At 47.3% G+C, this 16,890-nt stretch overlaps 1 protein-coding gene across 5 annotated transcripts in view; it reads left to right on the plus strand.

The window, feature by feature from the left end:
• Positions 1-16,890, plus strand: part of LOC140903522 (apolipoprotein L6) — a 59,184-nt gene that overhangs the window by 38,164 nt on the left and 4,130 nt on the right. The window contains exons 2-4 of one of the 5 annotated variants that reach the window (XM_073324921.2): positions 9,695-9,767; positions 12,855-13,002; positions 14,486-15,962. The exons of 1 other annotated variant lie outside the window; for it this stretch is intronic. The gene's annotated coding sequence lies outside the window, so the exon portion shown is untranslated. The remainder of the gene's footprint in view (positions 1-9,694; positions 9,768-12,854; positions 13,003-14,485; positions 15,963-16,890) is intronic. 3 more of the 5 variants (XM_073324948.1, XM_073324930.2, XM_073324940.1) reach the window with 3 other exon arrangements.

Below are 16,890 nucleotides of genomic sequence, written 5' to 3' on the forward strand. Positions count from 1 at the left end.
TGTGCCTAGCTTATTACACCACATATCACATTTCAGACATCATGAGTCAATCCCAGGTACAAAATTGCTCTGGAGAAGTGTGGTGTAAAATGTGCATATAATTTTGTACTGACTTTCTGTAATATAAACCAAGTTGAACTGTATGATTCACCATGATAACCTCATACTAAATTTTGGCCATCAATTTTCTGCCAGTAAACATCCACCCAGACTTTGGATCTAATCAAAGACTCAATTTCATTTCAGAGTTTCTATATGGAAGGGGACATTTACGTTAAGGGTGGGGAGTATAGAGTGTTAGGTGACAGCTGTCTGATTGGTATAATTTATCATGTACTTTTGACCACCTCACCTGCACTCAGCTCACTAAACCATCTTGCTGGGACATCTAACAACACTCCAGGCTACTCTACTTTTTTTTTAAAAAAACAACCTGGCACAAAAGGTCCTCCTCCCCCCCAGTCGCCTCCACCCAAATTACACAGACACTAGGCCAGGGACAGGTCAATATTCTGTTTTAGAAAAGTGAGAGATTTAAAGCTCCGATAACTCATGATCCACTGGGGCTAAAAATAAGAGTTATAGTGTAAGCAAGCCAGAAAAGCCTCCTTTTCAATAAGATAAAACACTTTTCCAAAATCTATTTGTTCTAATTTTCCTCTTCTTCTGAGGTCCAAAAAGTTGGTCTCATGGTATGAAAGGGAGTCTGGTTTGACAAGTAAAGGAATATAGAACTATTAACATTTTATATAACTCTAAACTTGTTTAAAACAAAGTTTTCCTGAAAAATATGGGGCAATTACAGATACATGATCATGTGATATGGTATAAAAGGTCTTATTAGCACTCATCTGGGATAACCACATAACTCATGGGTAAAAAGGCTTCATTCTGCTCGGAGTAAAGATTCCATCCCAAACTCAGCCTATTATTAATAATTATTAGTATTGTGGTAGCATCTAGGAACCCCAGTCAGAGACATGGACCCCATTGTGCAAGGCACTATATGAACACCAAACAAAAAGACACTCTCTGGCCCAATGAGCTTACAATCTAAGTAAAACCCTAAAAAACCCAGTAAAACCTTTCTATCACATTGATCTCTCTGTGGCTCAGGTCCCCACCTGTGAAATGGAGATAATACTTGACCATCTCACAAGGCTAAAATCCATTAATGTTTGTGAGGACCATACGCATCTAGATAGATCCATTAGGCTAATTAAAGAGACATGACATAAATCATTCCAAATAGCTTCTAGCCCTCAGGAAAAACATTCTACCTGATTAGATCATCTTTGTAAATCACAGTATATAAGTGCTAATGATTATAACGCTGTATAACAGAGTGTGCTGATGAATATGAAAAATCCACCCCCGAGAGACGTATCTGTACAGTAACTCCTCACTTAACATCCTCCCGCTTAATGTTGTTTTGAAGTTACGTCACTGCTCCATTAGGGAACATGCTTGTTTAAAGTTGTGCAATGCTCCCTTCTAATGTTGTTTGGCTGCCTGCTCTGTCTATTGCTTGTAGGATTCTGTGGAAGAACAGCAACTTTACAAGGGAACATTGCACAAGTCCCTCTTCTCCGCCTCCTCCCTCTCCCTCCCAGTGCTTCCCCCACCGCCAAACAGCACTGTCTCCCCACTCCTCCCCCTCCGCCCCACCCCCCAGAAAGTCCTAAGCATTGCCAAACAGCTGTTTGGCATCAGGGAAGCGCTGGGAGGAAGCGTGAGGAGCGGGGACGCGACATGCTCTGGGGAGGAAGTGGAATGGAGGTGGGAAGAGGAGGGCCTGGAATGGAGCAGGGAGGGGAAGAGGCGGGCCTGGAGCATCCCCTGGCAAAGTCGGCACCTGTTCTTCCGGGGGGGAAGCTGCCGCTGCTGCTGCTGCTGCGCAAGGTGCTTCCTCGTGTCCTTGCCTACCTCATTGTCTGCAGCGGGCTGTGCCTGTGTAGGGTAAGCCAGGGGTACCTCCCAACCACAGTACAGTACAGTATATAATGCCTTTTGTCTGCCCCCAAATTTTTTCCTTGGAAACTAACTCCCTGCATTTACGTTAAATCTTATGGGAAAATTGGATTCGTCGTTTTACTTAAAGTTGCATTTTTCAGGAACATAACTACAACGTTAAGTGAGGAGTTACTGTACCAACCTAACCCCCGGTGTAGACTGCGCTGGGTCAACAAAAAATTCTCCCATTGACCTAGCTACTGCCTCTCCGGAAGGTGGAATACCTGCGCCAAAGGAAGAACCCTTCCTGTCGGCATAGGTAGCATCTAAACTGAAACGCTGCAGCTGTAGCGTTTTAAGTGTAGACAAGCCCTGAGGCAGGATACATGACTCAATGGGTCATTGACTAGCTGGGACCAAACAGATGCTCTGAGGTTCAAAGCAGAATACTGGTGACCCCTCCCCCCAGCCCTTTCCTTCCCTTCTCCCCTTTAAAGTCCTAAGGAGTCCCTCTATTTTCCTCTTGTGCCTCCAAGTCATCATCAGTGTTCTTCTGACTGGGACTCTCCCTCAGAGTCAACCCTGTATGTTAGGCAAGTGGGGAGGAGGGAGGTGCAAGTGAGAGACACAGAGAGATAATGCCATCATCTATATTACAGGAGCCTGCTGCATGCTCATACATACATCCTGCAAGTTCCTAGAGCTCAGCCCAAACTTGAACCTATTGGGCATGACCTGCTGCCACCTAGTGGCTCTGGATGAGTAATGCAATAAGTGCAGCCTCATTCATAGCAAGATCACAGTAGGATAATCCCAATGGCAGGAGCCAGGGATTTTAAAGAATTCTCCGTGTGGCAGTGGGGAAGAAGAGTGCAGATTATGGTCCATTGCTAACTAAAGCATGACCAATGTCTGTAGGAAGAGCCCCATGCTAGCAGGACTTTAAATATAGATTGCTGCTTCTCCAATTCAGCATTAGCTATCGTGCTCTGATGGGGACAAGTTACAAGATCGTCACGAGAGCAAAAGGAGCTATCAGATAGTAGCTGCCATTTTGGATTCTCACTTCTGCAACATTCCAGTGTGTAGCTGGGCATTTTATAAAAGGGAGAGGCAGGAACTCAAAAATGGCAACTCCAAGAAACATGTCTGGGACACTGCAAGATAAGAGCCCTGCAGCGGGACGGGGAATCTCGTGGGTCCCACAGGATCCACTGTCATAAAAGCAGGAGTGGGTAAAATGTGCTTTGTTGTGGGCAGGATTGGGTGGGCCAAGAAAAAAAAAACAGACTACGGTAATTTGCAGGAAAACACTTTCAGTGATGTAAAGCAAGTTTTTCTTTTTTTTAAATAAAGGTTTTAATGTTTAAATTTAAACAAGGGCTCGAAAGAGATTTGGTATCTTTTCTAACAGGAGTTAAAATATTTTTACATGGTTTAAGCAAGATTTGTTTTATAATTTCAGTGGTAAAAATTGTGTCTGAATTACGTTTATATATATAATATGTTAACTGACTGCGTTTTGTTTTGTTTTTTAGTAGCATAGGGAAAACCTGTCTCTCTTGCGGGATTTGGCAGATCGAAGGTTTTTGCAGGTGGGAGCGAGATAAAAATGCAAGAAATAATGTGGGAGCAGGTGGGAGTGGCAGCGGGATTAAAAAAATAGTCCCACACAGGGCTCTACTGCAAGGTACAGGATGCAGCGTTCCTGGATCACCCACACTTGATAGGGACTGGCCTCCTTAAGGAAATTACAGAGCAACTAGAGAAACTCAAATGAAATTCATTGGCAGTACTCAGCATCGGAAGGTTCTGTTGGCAATAAAAGGGGGATATGACCATGTAATATTTTTCATCTTTCTGGCGTCTTCTCTGTGAGGATGTCAAAGCACTTTACAAGCGTTAAGGAATTAAACTTCACTTATGAAAGGCAATTACTGCATTATCATCTCCATTTTACAGATGGAAACTGAGCCACACAGAGAGGTTATATGACTTGCTCAAGGTCATGCACAAGGTCATTAGCAGAGCCAGGAAGAGAACCCAGTTCTCCCAGTCCACTGCTCTAACCTCAGGATCCTTCCAAAGATACAACAAAGGCATAGATTTAGCTCTAGAAACTACAGCTGTTCCTTAGTTACTAAGATGGGACCTATCTGTAAAAAAGGAGCCATGAGATCCCCTAAGAATTATGGACCAGTGAGCCATACGATTGTATTTGGACAGGGGCCAGCGGGAACTAATTCCAAGTGATTTGCACCCAGTCCAAACTTTTCTTGTGATGACGTTACTGTGAAGAGAGACTCATCTGTAATCTATAAAGTCATCTCTGGGTCTGGTGACATCAAAAGCTTCACTCTTCTGAGGTCACTATAGTTCTTGGCACCTCACTTTTGCCTCTGGATTTATTCCCTGAATCCACAATGCTCATCCTTTTGAGTCTTTTCTCTACATCCAGGCTTCCTGAACGCATGCAGTAAAGGCCACACTCAGGACAGAATTGCTAGTAGAGCTGGCTGAAATTTTTCGTTTGAGATTTTTTTCTTCATAGAAACAAACATTTCCATGGAAAATGTTCATTTTCCTCAAGTTGTTTTGAATTTTCATTAAAAAAATGAAAACCAGAAAATTCATTTCGTTTTGTTGTGTCTTCGCTTGCAGATGCCGAAAAGGGAAATATTTTTCATGTTCAGCTTTTCAGCAAAACCCCAAAACGTTTGGGCAAAAACAAAAAAAATCATTTACATTGAAATTTTTTATTAAAATAAAATGATTCTGTGACCAGCTTCAGGCCATCCTGGGTATTACACCTTTATATCATGGATAGCATTGCAGGGTCACATTACAAGCCTATCAACAGCAGAGTATCAAGGTGGCTCAGGTAATCTCTTTTATGGGACCAATGTCTGTTGGTGAGAGAGAGAAGCATTCGAGCCACACAGAGCTCTTCGTCGGGGCTGGGAACAGTACTAAGGCCTGGTCTACTCTATAGAGTTAAGTCGGCACAAGGCAGCATACGTTGACCTAACTCTGGAGGTGTCTACACTAAATTTCGCTCCCGCCAACGTAACTTACTAACTCCATCTCCATGATCAGCAGAGAGTTTAGGTCAATGTAGTTCGGTCGAAGCAGTGACAGTGTAGACACTGTGTTACTTACCTTGGTTGTCGGTGGCCTCCAGGAGGTATCCCCACAATGCCGCTCCTTGACTGCTCTGGTCACCATTGTGAACTCCACTGTCCAGCAGCCAGGTACACAGGAAGCCACCCCTCCCCTTTAAAGCCCCGTGAATTTTTGAAATTCCATTTCCTGTTTGCCTGGCTTGGAGAGCTCACCAGGCAACTGACCATGCTGGCTACATGCTACAGACGTGCTCCTGCCTGGAGTACATGGGGGACGGGGGGGTCGGATCTCATGGGTCTGTCAGGAGAAGAGGCCGTACAGGCACAGCTCTGATCCAGCCACAGAAATATCAACATCTACGAGCAGGTCGCTTGAGGCATGGAGGAGAAGGGGTACGACAGGGACCAGCAGCAGTGATGCGTGAAAGCCAAGGAGCTGCGGCAGGCATACCAGAAGGCAAGGGAGGCTAACCATCACTCTGGTGTGGACAATACTTAATTTGTGCCAGGCCTGAGCCCCTGGCACCTCTGGGCATGGCAGTTCATAGCCCCAGCACTTCTGGGCTTGCTGCATCAGTTATGAACATAAAAAAATTGCTTGAGCCCCGGCACCTCTTTCATTACAAATTAAGCACTGGCTGTGGAACCACAGACCTGCCGCTTTTACAAAGAGCTGCACACCATCCTTGGACAAGACCCCACCACCATCCCCAAGAGCCCCCGTGTATATTTTGTAGGACCCCAAGGCAGAGGCCCCCGCCATGAACAGGGAGAAGGAACGTGGAATACAGGAGACAGATGACCAGGGGATCCAGCAGCGCAGCGACCCAGGACCTGTTTTTGACTCCAGCGCAGTCCAACCAGTCCTAACAGTTGAGTACGGATGAGCCTGATGCAGGGGAAGGAACCTCTGGTAAGTATATGGTTTGCTTAGAAATTACAGAGATGGAACCCCCAAAGTGGCAGGACACATCCATTGATTTACTCTTTTTTACTTATGCTAGAAGAGGTAGTGAAACAACAGAGTCAGAGTTGCTATCCACTTCTCATCCCCCTCTAGAGTTAGGGCAGAGGGGGCCCCCGCAGAACAATTTGCTTATGTGCACTGGGATATCCTGTAAATCCTCCGTAGATATCTCGATGAAACTTTCCTGCAGATAATCTGCAATCCTCTGCTGAAGGTTTCTGGGGAAGACTGCCTTATTTCTTCTACTGCGGTAGGACAGTTTCCCACACCACTCAGCAATTACTTCAGCAGGCACCATTGCAGGACACAGGCTAGCAGCGTACTGCCTTGGTCTGCAGCTGGACATCTGCAGGAGTTGTTCCCTTTCAGCCTCCATTACCCTCAGGACTGAAATATCGGCTAAAATCCAGCTCCACCTATGGAAAATGGTGCCCGTATTCAGTTCAATTGCCCTATGCACATATACTCATGCCTGTGAGCTATCTCCCCTAATTTCCCCAATTTGTCCCCCACCCCAGGGCCATACTCACCATGGCTGGTGCTGTGACTGCCATCATGCTGTATAAACCCCAAGGAGAAGCGATAATGGAGTGCTTAAAACTTGTCTGGATCAAGGGGAGTGAGTTCAGTATCCTAAGTTTCAGTTTATCTCGTGAATACATTGACAATGGTACCTCTGTGTACTGTATCTTCAGCAGCTGCAAATGTGGCCTTCGGGGTCACTCCATCCACACCAGCAGAACGGCTGAGCCAGATAAGGACAAAGAGAAAGAGGACTCAGGATGACATGTTCCAAAAAATCCTGCAAGCCTCCGCTGCTTCAGATAACAAGTATAGGGCTTGGAGGGTCACCCTTGTGCACAGTCTGGCCAGACAGTCAGGGAGTGCAGAGAGAGGTGCAGGAAAAGGAGAGGGACATGCCGCAGGAGATGCTAGTGCTTCTCAGGCAGCAAACAGACATGCTGCAGACTCTGGTGGACCTACAGGTTCCACAATCCCATGCTCGCCTCCCTCTGCATTCCATAGAGAACTGCATATCAGGATCTCCCTACAGCCCCCCTCCCCCCCCCAAAAAAAATGTTCCACACAGCACAAGGGGCCGCTGCTCTACCCCTACCATTCCACCCCTTGGGGACATTAAAGACATTCACAGCCGCACATACACTGACCTGTGAAAGACACGATTGGTGTATGTGCAGCTGAGATGGAAATGACTGTTCTTTCCCCTTCATACATTCTTTTCCCTTAATGTGTTATGTTCTATTAAGTTATAAATGTTTTTCTATTTGCATTGTTATGGAGTAAAAATCTATTTTGGGAAACAAATGCATTTTTATTTGATCACAACATATGCTGCTGCCATCCTTCACAGACAGTATGGGTGCACTGGCCGTGTTATTTTACTACACACACAAGCACTCACCAAAGGGTTCATAACAGAGCTACAGGAGAGCAAGGCCAGGTAGAGCGCACTACAGCAACACACTACTCTGGCTCACTATTAAAATGGTCTTACAAAGCTTCCCTGAGCCTAATAGCTCCGCACTGTGTTCTTCTTGAAGACCTGATCTCCAGCTGCTCAAAATCACCGGACAGCTGCTCCACCTCTACTCTTCACTCCTTGGAAACTTTGCTCCCTTTGCTTCACAGATATTATGCAGGACACAGCAGGCAGCTATAACCATTGGGATATTTTTTCATTGAGGTCCAGTCTCATGAGTAGAGAGCGCCAGTGACCCTTCCAATATCCAAAGGCACATTCAACAGTCATTCTGCACCTGCTCAGCCTGCAGCTGAAGCACTCCTTGGTGCTATTGAGGTGCCCAGTGTACAGCTTCTTGAGCCATTGGAGCAAGGGGTAGGGCTGGGTCACCCGGGATGACCATTGGTATTTCAACATCCGCAATGGTAATCCACCAGTCGGGGAAGAAAGTCCCTGCTTGCAGCTTTCTGAACAGCCCTGTGTTCTTAAATATGTGTCATGAACCTTTCCTGACCAGCCCCCACTGATGTCGGTAAAGCATCCCTGGTGATTCACCAGAGCTTGCATTACCATAGAAAACTAGTTTTCTCTGTTAATGTACTCTGTGGCAAGGCAGTCTGGTGCTAAAATAGGGATATGCATGCCATCTATTGCTCAACTGCAGTTTGGGAACCGCATTGCTGCAGTGCCATCCACTATGTCTTGCACATTGCCAAGAGTCACAGTCCTTCCCAGCAGGAGGCAATTAATGGCCCTGCACACTTGCATCACAACAGCCCCCCTGGTGGAATTCCCAACTCCAAATTGATTCCCAACTGATCAGTAGCAATCTGGCGTTGCAAATTTTCACTGTGCAATTGCCACTCCCTTCTCCACTGTCAATGCAGATCTCATTTTGGTGTCTCTGAGTCGCAGGGCTGGGTCGAGCTCTGCACACAGATCCTGGAATGTGGTCTTGCGCATCCAAAAGTTCTGCAGCCACTACTCATCACCCCAAACCCCCGTGACAATGCGATCCCACCAGCCAGTGCTTGTTTCTTGGGCCCAGAACCAGCTCTCCACTGTCTGAAGCTGCTCTGTGAATGCTGACAACAACTTTGAATTGTTTCTATGTCCCACAGCCATCTAGCCTCCAAGAAATCATCATGTTCCCTGTGGCACCTCTTGCAGCTCTGCAATTACTGCAGGATCAGGTGGCCCGTGCTCATCGCAGTAGTGCAGAGCTGTGCAGGCTCCATGCTTCTGTCAGAGATGGTAGACAGCGAGGAGGGAAGCACGGGTTTATGGGATGGAGAATACTGCATTCTGGGAAGTTGAATCCACGCTCCCAGTCACCCCTGCATAACTGGTTTCATCCCAATGCAACATTATGGAAACTTACCAGAACACCCTGCACTGGATGGAGGCGAGGTGCACTGTGGGATAGCTGCCATGGTGCACTGCACCCTGCATCAACACAAGCACTCCTGGTGAGGACACGCACCGCCAGCACACGGAGCGCAGTTTGGACGAGCACAAACAATAACTGCTGCAGCTGTATGCCAATGTAACTTAGATCAACATAATTTTGTAGTGTAGACTGAGAGTGTCCCAGCTAAATACAAGATCAAACAGATAGTTTAGCATAAGTAGCACATATTCTAAGGGACTATTCAAGGTGAAGTGGCTTATTAACACCCCTGCAGTCATAGGACAGAAAGGAAGTTAGCGGGTTACAGATTGTTGTAATAAGCCATAAATACAGTGTCCTTAGTAAGACCATGACTCTAGACTGCTAAACTATCTGTTCAATCTTCTATTTAGCTCTGACACTCTAAGTACCTTTCCCAGACCTGAAGAAGAGCTCTGTGTCACTCAAAAGCTCACCTTTCTCACAAACAGAAGTTGGCCCAAGCTATTACCTCACCCACCTTGTCTCTTTAATATTCTGGGACTGACATGGCTACAACAACACTGCCTACAACAGGAGAGTGTAGCCAGCAGACAAGCTTGCTCTTTGACAAAAAAATGCCCTTTGTTTCACTCCTCCCACTTTCCTTCATAACAGGTTATACTGAGTTACTCCACCCTTGGTAAACACACACTAAGGGCCTTGGTGAGTATATTTGGCTTCTATAGGACATATTTTTTAAATCCACTTCTGAGAAACTCCTCTCCACTTCCTTACAGGAAACTGTGCTTCAGTCTTCACAGACACCGCCCTATTATTTCTCAGGCCGACTAGCGAAGAGCAGCCAGAGAGGTAAGGGTCATAGCGTTTCATCAGGGCTTTTGATCTTGCAGACCTTATATCGAGGAAGGGGATATTGTTTTGCCTCCTGCTGGCCTGTGGGCAAACCAGAAATTCCCTGTAAAATGTAAACTATTTACTATTGAAACGTGAGGTGGTCCGGTAGGGATTGTGCAGATCCCCTTTGCGCTTATGCTTAAATCTTCCCTTCCTCTTAAATGCTAGGTTTACTACCTCATCTCTTGACACCGACAGATTCCAGCAGCAGGGAGGTGGGGCTGGGCTGCCTGCTGAAAGGGGGCTGGAAGAGGCACATATCAATATCAAGAATAACATGGCAAGAATATAGCTGGAAGAGGGGTGTGTGGCGGGGAGAGAGAAGCATCTGTGCAAAATGTTGGGTCATTCACCTGTGTAGAGACCAGTGTAGTGCACTTTACTCATCAGTACGCTTGTGTGAACTGTTCTAAAGGCCACTAAAATCAAAGGGAGCTTTGCCATTGACTTCAGTGGTCACAGTCTGAGGCTTTCAAAGACAGCTAGCTAAAAAATTATATAACCTGATTGCCTTCTTTTGGAGAGTGCACAAGTCAGTGTTGAGACATGGTGTGATGGGCACAAAGCTGTTGTGTAATAATCTAAGACCACCGGTATGTAATAATTTTCTGTACACTGTATTACTGAGGTTATTGGTTATTGAGATAGACTGTGTAACTTACACTGTGGTAGTGGAATGTTTATTATAATCGTATAATGCTCAAATTCAATGAGGACTGTGGAAAAACAAGCAGGAAAGAAACATAATGGTCCCACATAAGAACAGAGCTTATATCTTGTCTCTAACAAAGATGCAAGACTTATTCTGCAAGGCTAGGAGACTAGTGATCAAAAGGTCTATAAATAGGGGAGTGATCAAAACACTACGCAGTCTTTAAAGGTGACGCTCTCTGAAGCAGGGGGAGAAATAGTTTGTGAGCTAAAGCAACAGATTATTCAGGCCAGACCTTAGAGGTTTCAGGGTTTCTACAGGAAGCTTAGACCTATCTACCAAGGTCCTCATGTGGAAGAGTGTTAGATACCTGGTAAGCTAGACATGCATTAGTCTGTTTATTGTTTTAAGATTTGTTTAATCTGAAAAGCTTTGGTTCTAAATAAATAACACTCTGCTTTAGAAAGCCTGTTCTGTTACTGGGTAGCGAATACCATTGTCATTGGTCACACAGGGGACAGAAATGCAGGCACTGAAAATAAGTCAGCCCGCTGAGGTAATCATGGCTAAGGCTACATTTTAGTCATGGGTATTTTTAGTAAAAGTCATGGTCAGGTCATGGGCAGTAAACAAAAATTCATGGCCAGTGTCCTGTCCATGGCTCGTACTATATACCCCTGATTAAAACTTGGGTGCTTTTTGGGGGGTTATGTGGCCCATGGGTGCAGCAGGTGCTCTGGGGGGGGTGGTCTGGGGGCTCGCAGCCCAGGACTCCCACTGTTGCAGGGGTGAGGGGGGGCTGGCAGGCTCCCTACCTGGCTCCACACAGTTCCCAGAAGCAGCCGGTCTGAACCGGCAGCCCCTAGGTGGAGGCGCAGCCAGTTGGGCTCCATGCGCTGCCCCCGCCCCGAGTGCCCAATCTGCAGCTCCCATTGGCTGGGAACTGCAGCCAATGGGAGCTGCGGGGGAAGCGCAGAGCCTCCTGGCCACGCCTCCGCCTAGGAGTCGGACATGCTGTCTGCTTCCAGAGAGCCCCCCCCAAGGTAAGTGCCACCCAGAGCCCTCACTCCCTCCCACGCTCCAACCCCCTGCCTCAGCCCTGAGCCCCCTTCCACATCCAAACTCCTGCTGATGCTGAGGGGGAGGGGCGCAGTGGCCCGAGACTACCACAGCAGCAGCCTGTGTGGCAGCCCCTGAGCCAGCCTCATCGGCCACTGCAGAAGTCATGGAGGTCCCGAAAAGTCACAGAATCCACGACCAGGGCTGGCCCACAACATTTTGGTACCTGAGGCAGGGAGCTCAAATGATGTCCCCATGCCCCCTCGCTTGGGCCAAAACTTTGAAACTCTGGGTCCTAGTGGCTCCCTCCCCCCACAGGCTGGCACCTGAGGCGGTCACCTCAGTTTGCCTCATAGTAAGGCCAGCCCTGTCCATGACTTCCGTGACAGACCCACAGCCTTAATCATGGCTGATCACAGGGGACTGCAGCCAGGGCCTGTTCTGAGAGAGATAGAATCACAGGATTCCACCCTGAGAAAGGCAATGGCATCAGGCCCAAGACCAGAGCAGGGTGCACGCGAAGAAAACAGGTGGGAGTCAGAGGTGCAGTTAGTCCAATGACTGTGGCATGTGGCTGTACCCCCAGGCAGGTTAAATTGTGCTGCACAGCTGCCACAGTTCCCCCCAGGAGCTTTCTGTTCTGTACTGAAACAATACAACAAGAAGAAAACAGTTTCACTCCCTTGGAACGCCCACCCTGCCTAGTTACCAGATCAGTACTCTGACTCGAGTGCCTCCCAATGACACCAGCAAAATGGCAGAATTCAGCTGAAGGCCACTTGTGGTGGGGAAGGGGAGATAGGCAGGGAGGGGAGATTGTCCTACCACGGTGCCTGGGCCAACATCAGCTGAACAGCATGTGGTCAGTAGTCACATTTCCCAGCTAACACCCATGCCCGGTATAAATACAGTGTCAAAACACGAGCCTGAGGCCCCGACCCAGGTACTGTCAGTTGGACTGAAACTGCAGAACAGGTTGCTTTTGTTTGCCAAGCAGGAAATTAGGGCTCTTGCTTCCTCAGGGCCTGATCCTGACTGGTGCTGAACAGCTCCGCTCCCCTTGAGTTCAGTGGCAGATGAGAGTACCCAGCCTCCAGCAGGAAGCACAAGGCACCTCCCAGGACAAGGCATCCGGAACTATTCCTCGTTGTGATTCCAGCAGGTCAGAGCTGCTAGTGCAAGGAGAACAAGGCTGCGTCACAGTGTAAACAAACACCCTTTCTGTGTCGCTGAATTTCTAACATCTTTGGGGAGGAGTTTGTACACTGCTCCAATGCTGCAGCAATGCAGTTGATGAAACTGAAATTAAAATTCTTCTATTTTCATTTTAGCTGCTCTTTGGAGACAACAGATGTAGTAACAATAACCCAGCGCTTTGGGCTCATATCGCACATTTCATCTGAAGAGCTCAAAGCTCATCAAAAGGAGGCACAGGGATCACCCCTATTTTTGCAGATGGAGAAAACGAGGCGCAGAGCAGTTAAGTGACTAGCCGAAACGCACGCAGGATGGCCAGAGTGGAATCACAATCAGGACCCGGGTCATACAACTCCTAAGTCCCTTTCTCGTGCTGCCTCTCCAGCATCCAGTAGATCCGTCATCCCCATTTCTTTCCCATGGCTGGGTTGCTGCCCCTCCCCGCATCCTTCTAGGCACTCATTTGATTTGCAGAGTGACAGATGCTAATTACAGTGAGGCACTTGGACACCTCAACAGGGAATTTTCTTACCTGTAATTTGAGCTCTGCTCATTTGACCAGCAGAGCTGCCCGACCTTTGCAGTGCAAAGAGCCATGCTCGCTGCTAGCCAGGAGCCCCAGTGCTATACCTAATTTCCATATTCATGTACACAGAATTTTAATCAGCTCTAAAAATAACCGTTTTAAAAAAAATTTTAAACAGAGCCCAGTAGATGTGCACGGCGCTTGACAAAACACAAGGACCAAGATTTAAAACATCTCAGACTAGCGCTGCTGTCCTTGGCCAAGAGCTTCTAAAGCATCTGGTGATTTTGTGAGTGCAACTTGCAGTCCCTTAAAGGGGCTGGATTTTCACAGGAGGATGCTCAGTGCTTTCTGAAAATCAGCCCCCTTAAGGCATCTCATGTTGGGCCCCCAAAATCACTACTGAAATTCTTTGCCCAAAGAGACTAGCACTGAGCTGAGATTTTAAATCCTCCGTTTCCTACATTCCATTATAGATTATTATTTGTATTACGGTACAGCCTAACAGCTCAAATGAGATCAAGACCATGCTGTGCTAGTCACTGCATAAATGCATAGTGAGAGTTTATAATCCGCTAACTATATAGACAAGATAGTCAAAGGGGAAACTGAGGCACGGGGGTGTGACTTGCCCAAGGTCGCCCAGCACAACAGTGGCAGAGGTAGGAATAGCACCTCAGTCTCCTGACTCCCAATCCAGATCCTCATCTACTAAACTAGAATTTCTCTGCTGAGGGATCAATGACCTTCAGGGGAATCACAAAAGGCAATCAAGGTACGATGTGAAGCACTGAAAACTTAAAGCTCCTCCAGTCCCCCCACCCCACCCCCACGCTTACCCTTCAAGGTCAAATATTAAACATCCTGAAACACACATATGGATACATGATGTAGGCTTGGTATTATCATCATCAATATAGCTAGTATAAAAGTAAGAGTAAAAAAATGTAAGGGGGGTGGTGGTCAGGAAAAAATTTGCATTTGAATAAGGGGTTGTCAACCTGAAATAGTTGGAAAACACTTCACAAGAGCATGCTTCCACCCCACCAGCAGAATTAGACCTGTTTAAACCTGGTATATGTGAGAGGAGACTCAGTCCGTGTATATGCAGTTCGCCTCATCTTGATCTAGATTAAAATGTCACTCTAGATTTTAGACTTTAATGAAATGCAGTTTGAACAGGTCAGAATCTACTGTATGGAAAATGCCAACTATTAACAAAATCCATTTTTCTATCAGGAAACAACTATTGCTTCAAACATCAGCTGCAGACTCAACACTAATGTCTACACTACAAAATTAGGTCAATTTTATAGAAGTTGATTTTTAGAAATCAATTTATACAGTCGATTGTGTATGTCCCCACTAAGCGCATTAAGTCAGCGGAGTGCATCCTCAATACCATGGCTAGCATCGACTTATGGATCGGTGCACTATGGGTAGCTACCCCACAGTTCCCGCAGTCTCTGCTGCCCATTGGAATTCTGTGTTAAGCTCCCAATGCCTGATGGGGCAAAAACATTGCTGCGGGTGGTTTGAGTATATGTCGTCAGTCGCCCCTCCCTCCATGAAAGCAACGGCAGACAATCGTTTTGCGCCTTTTTTCCTGGATTACCCGTGCAGATGCCATACCATGGCAAGCATGGAGCCCGCTGAGCTCACCGCTGCTGTTGTGAGCATTGTAAACACCTCATGCATTCAACCAGGTGACCATGAATGATATCACTCTCCTGAGGCTAACACAGAAAGGTATAGCCCGAATGTTGCTTGAATGCGACCAAAACCCAGGACCATTCACTGCCATGCGTTGTGCTACAAGGATTCCAGACTACTTGCTACTGGCTTGGCGTGATAAGGTGTCCTACCGTGGAGGACAACATAAGGCAGCCTTCCCCAGAAACCTTCTACAAAGGCTTTCAGAGTACCTCCAGGAGAGCTTCATGGAGATGTCCCTGGAGGATTTCCGTACCATCCCCAGACATGTTAACAGACTTTTCCAGTAGCTGTACTGGCCACGAATGCATCCCAATTCTTCAGGGCGAATCAAACATTAAACACTGTTGCTTTTAAACCCTGTACTGTAGTTACAAATGTGCACTCACCAGAGTTGCCTTCTCCAGCTTCAGGGCTGGGTATCCCGCCTTGGGAGGGTCCTGGCTCCAGGGTGATGAAAAGGTCCTGGCTGCCAGGGAGAACGGATTCACCGCTTTGCCTGCTGCGCATTCTCCTCCTCCTCCTCATCCACAAAATCCTCCTCCCTGGTGCATGAGACTTCCCCCTTGCAGGTGTCCACGGACAGTGTTGGTCCCCCCCTAGAATGCCATGCAGCTGATCATAGAAGCGGCATGTATGGGGCTCTGACCCAGAGTGACTGTTTGCCTCCTTTGTCTTTTGGTAGGCTTGCCTGAGCTCCTTAACTTTCACGCAGCACTGCTGTGTCCCTCTGGTGTAGCCTCTGTCCATCATGCCCTGTGCGATTTTGGCATATATATTTGCATTTCTTCTTTTTGATTGGAGTTCTGCCTGCACAGATTCTTCTCCCCATACAGCAATCAGATCCAGTGTCACCCTTTCGGTCCATGCTGGAGCTAGTTTGCGATTCTGGGAGGACTGCATGGTCATCTGTGCTGCTGAGCTTGTCACGCTGACCAAACAGGAAATGAAATTCAAAATTTCCCGGGGCTTTTCCTGTGTACCTGACTAGTGCATCGGAGATGTAAGTGCTGTCCAGAGCAGTCACAATGGAGCACTCTGGGATAGCTCCCGGAGGCCAATAACGTCAATTTGTGTCCGCACTACCCCAAATTTGATCCAGCAAGGTCGATTTTAGTGCTACTCCCCTCACTGGGGAGGAGTATGGAAGTCGATTTTAAGAGCCCTATAGGTCGATGGAACGGGGTTAGTTGTGTAGATGCATTCATTTTAAAATCGACCTAACGCAGCTAAATTCAACCTAACCCCATAGTGTAGACCAGGGCTAAGGGCCTTTGCATCCATTCAAATTGCATCTTGGTTCTGGCTTTTACAACAAAGGTAAACCAGATTTCATGCTTTCAAAATTCACGATCCTGTCTTCTTAGTGACCCAATTTTACATTGTACATTTAAATGTAATAATTTATTTACCCTTTATTTCTGACTAATTCTAATTAACCTAACTCAGGGGTTAACCTGAGCCTGAGAAGGCATCAGAATTTACCAATGTACATTGCCAAAGAGCCACAGTAATACATCAGCAGCCCCCCCATCAGCTCCCCCACCCCCAGTCGCCACCCCCAGCACCTCCTCCTCCCTCCCCGTGCCTCCTGCCTGCCGTGATCAGCTGTTTTGCAGTGTACAGGAGGCTCTGGGATGGAGGGAGGAGGCGCAAGGGTGCAGCAGGCTCAGGGGAGGGGGCAGGAAAGGGGGGGGCCTTGGGATAAGGGGTGGAGTGGGGGCGGGGCTTGGGGTTGAGCTGAGGAAAGTTAACACCTGTAGTCCAGCCCCAGAGTCAGCACCTATGCAAGGAGGCGCATATTAACTTCTGAAGAGCCGCATGCAGCTCCGGAGGCACAATTTGGCCACCCCTGACCTAACTACTTCTAGATGTACCTACTATAAAGGGTGACCAGCACATCTCTTGGCCCGCGCCAATTCCTGCAGCCC

Source organism: Lepidochelys kempii, chromosome 1, assembly GCF_965140285.1.
Source record: "Lepidochelys kempii isolate rLepKem1 chromosome 1, rLepKem1.hap1, whole genome shotgun sequence".
NCBI lineage: Eukaryota > Metazoa > Chordata > Testudines > Cheloniidae > Lepidochelys > Lepidochelys kempii.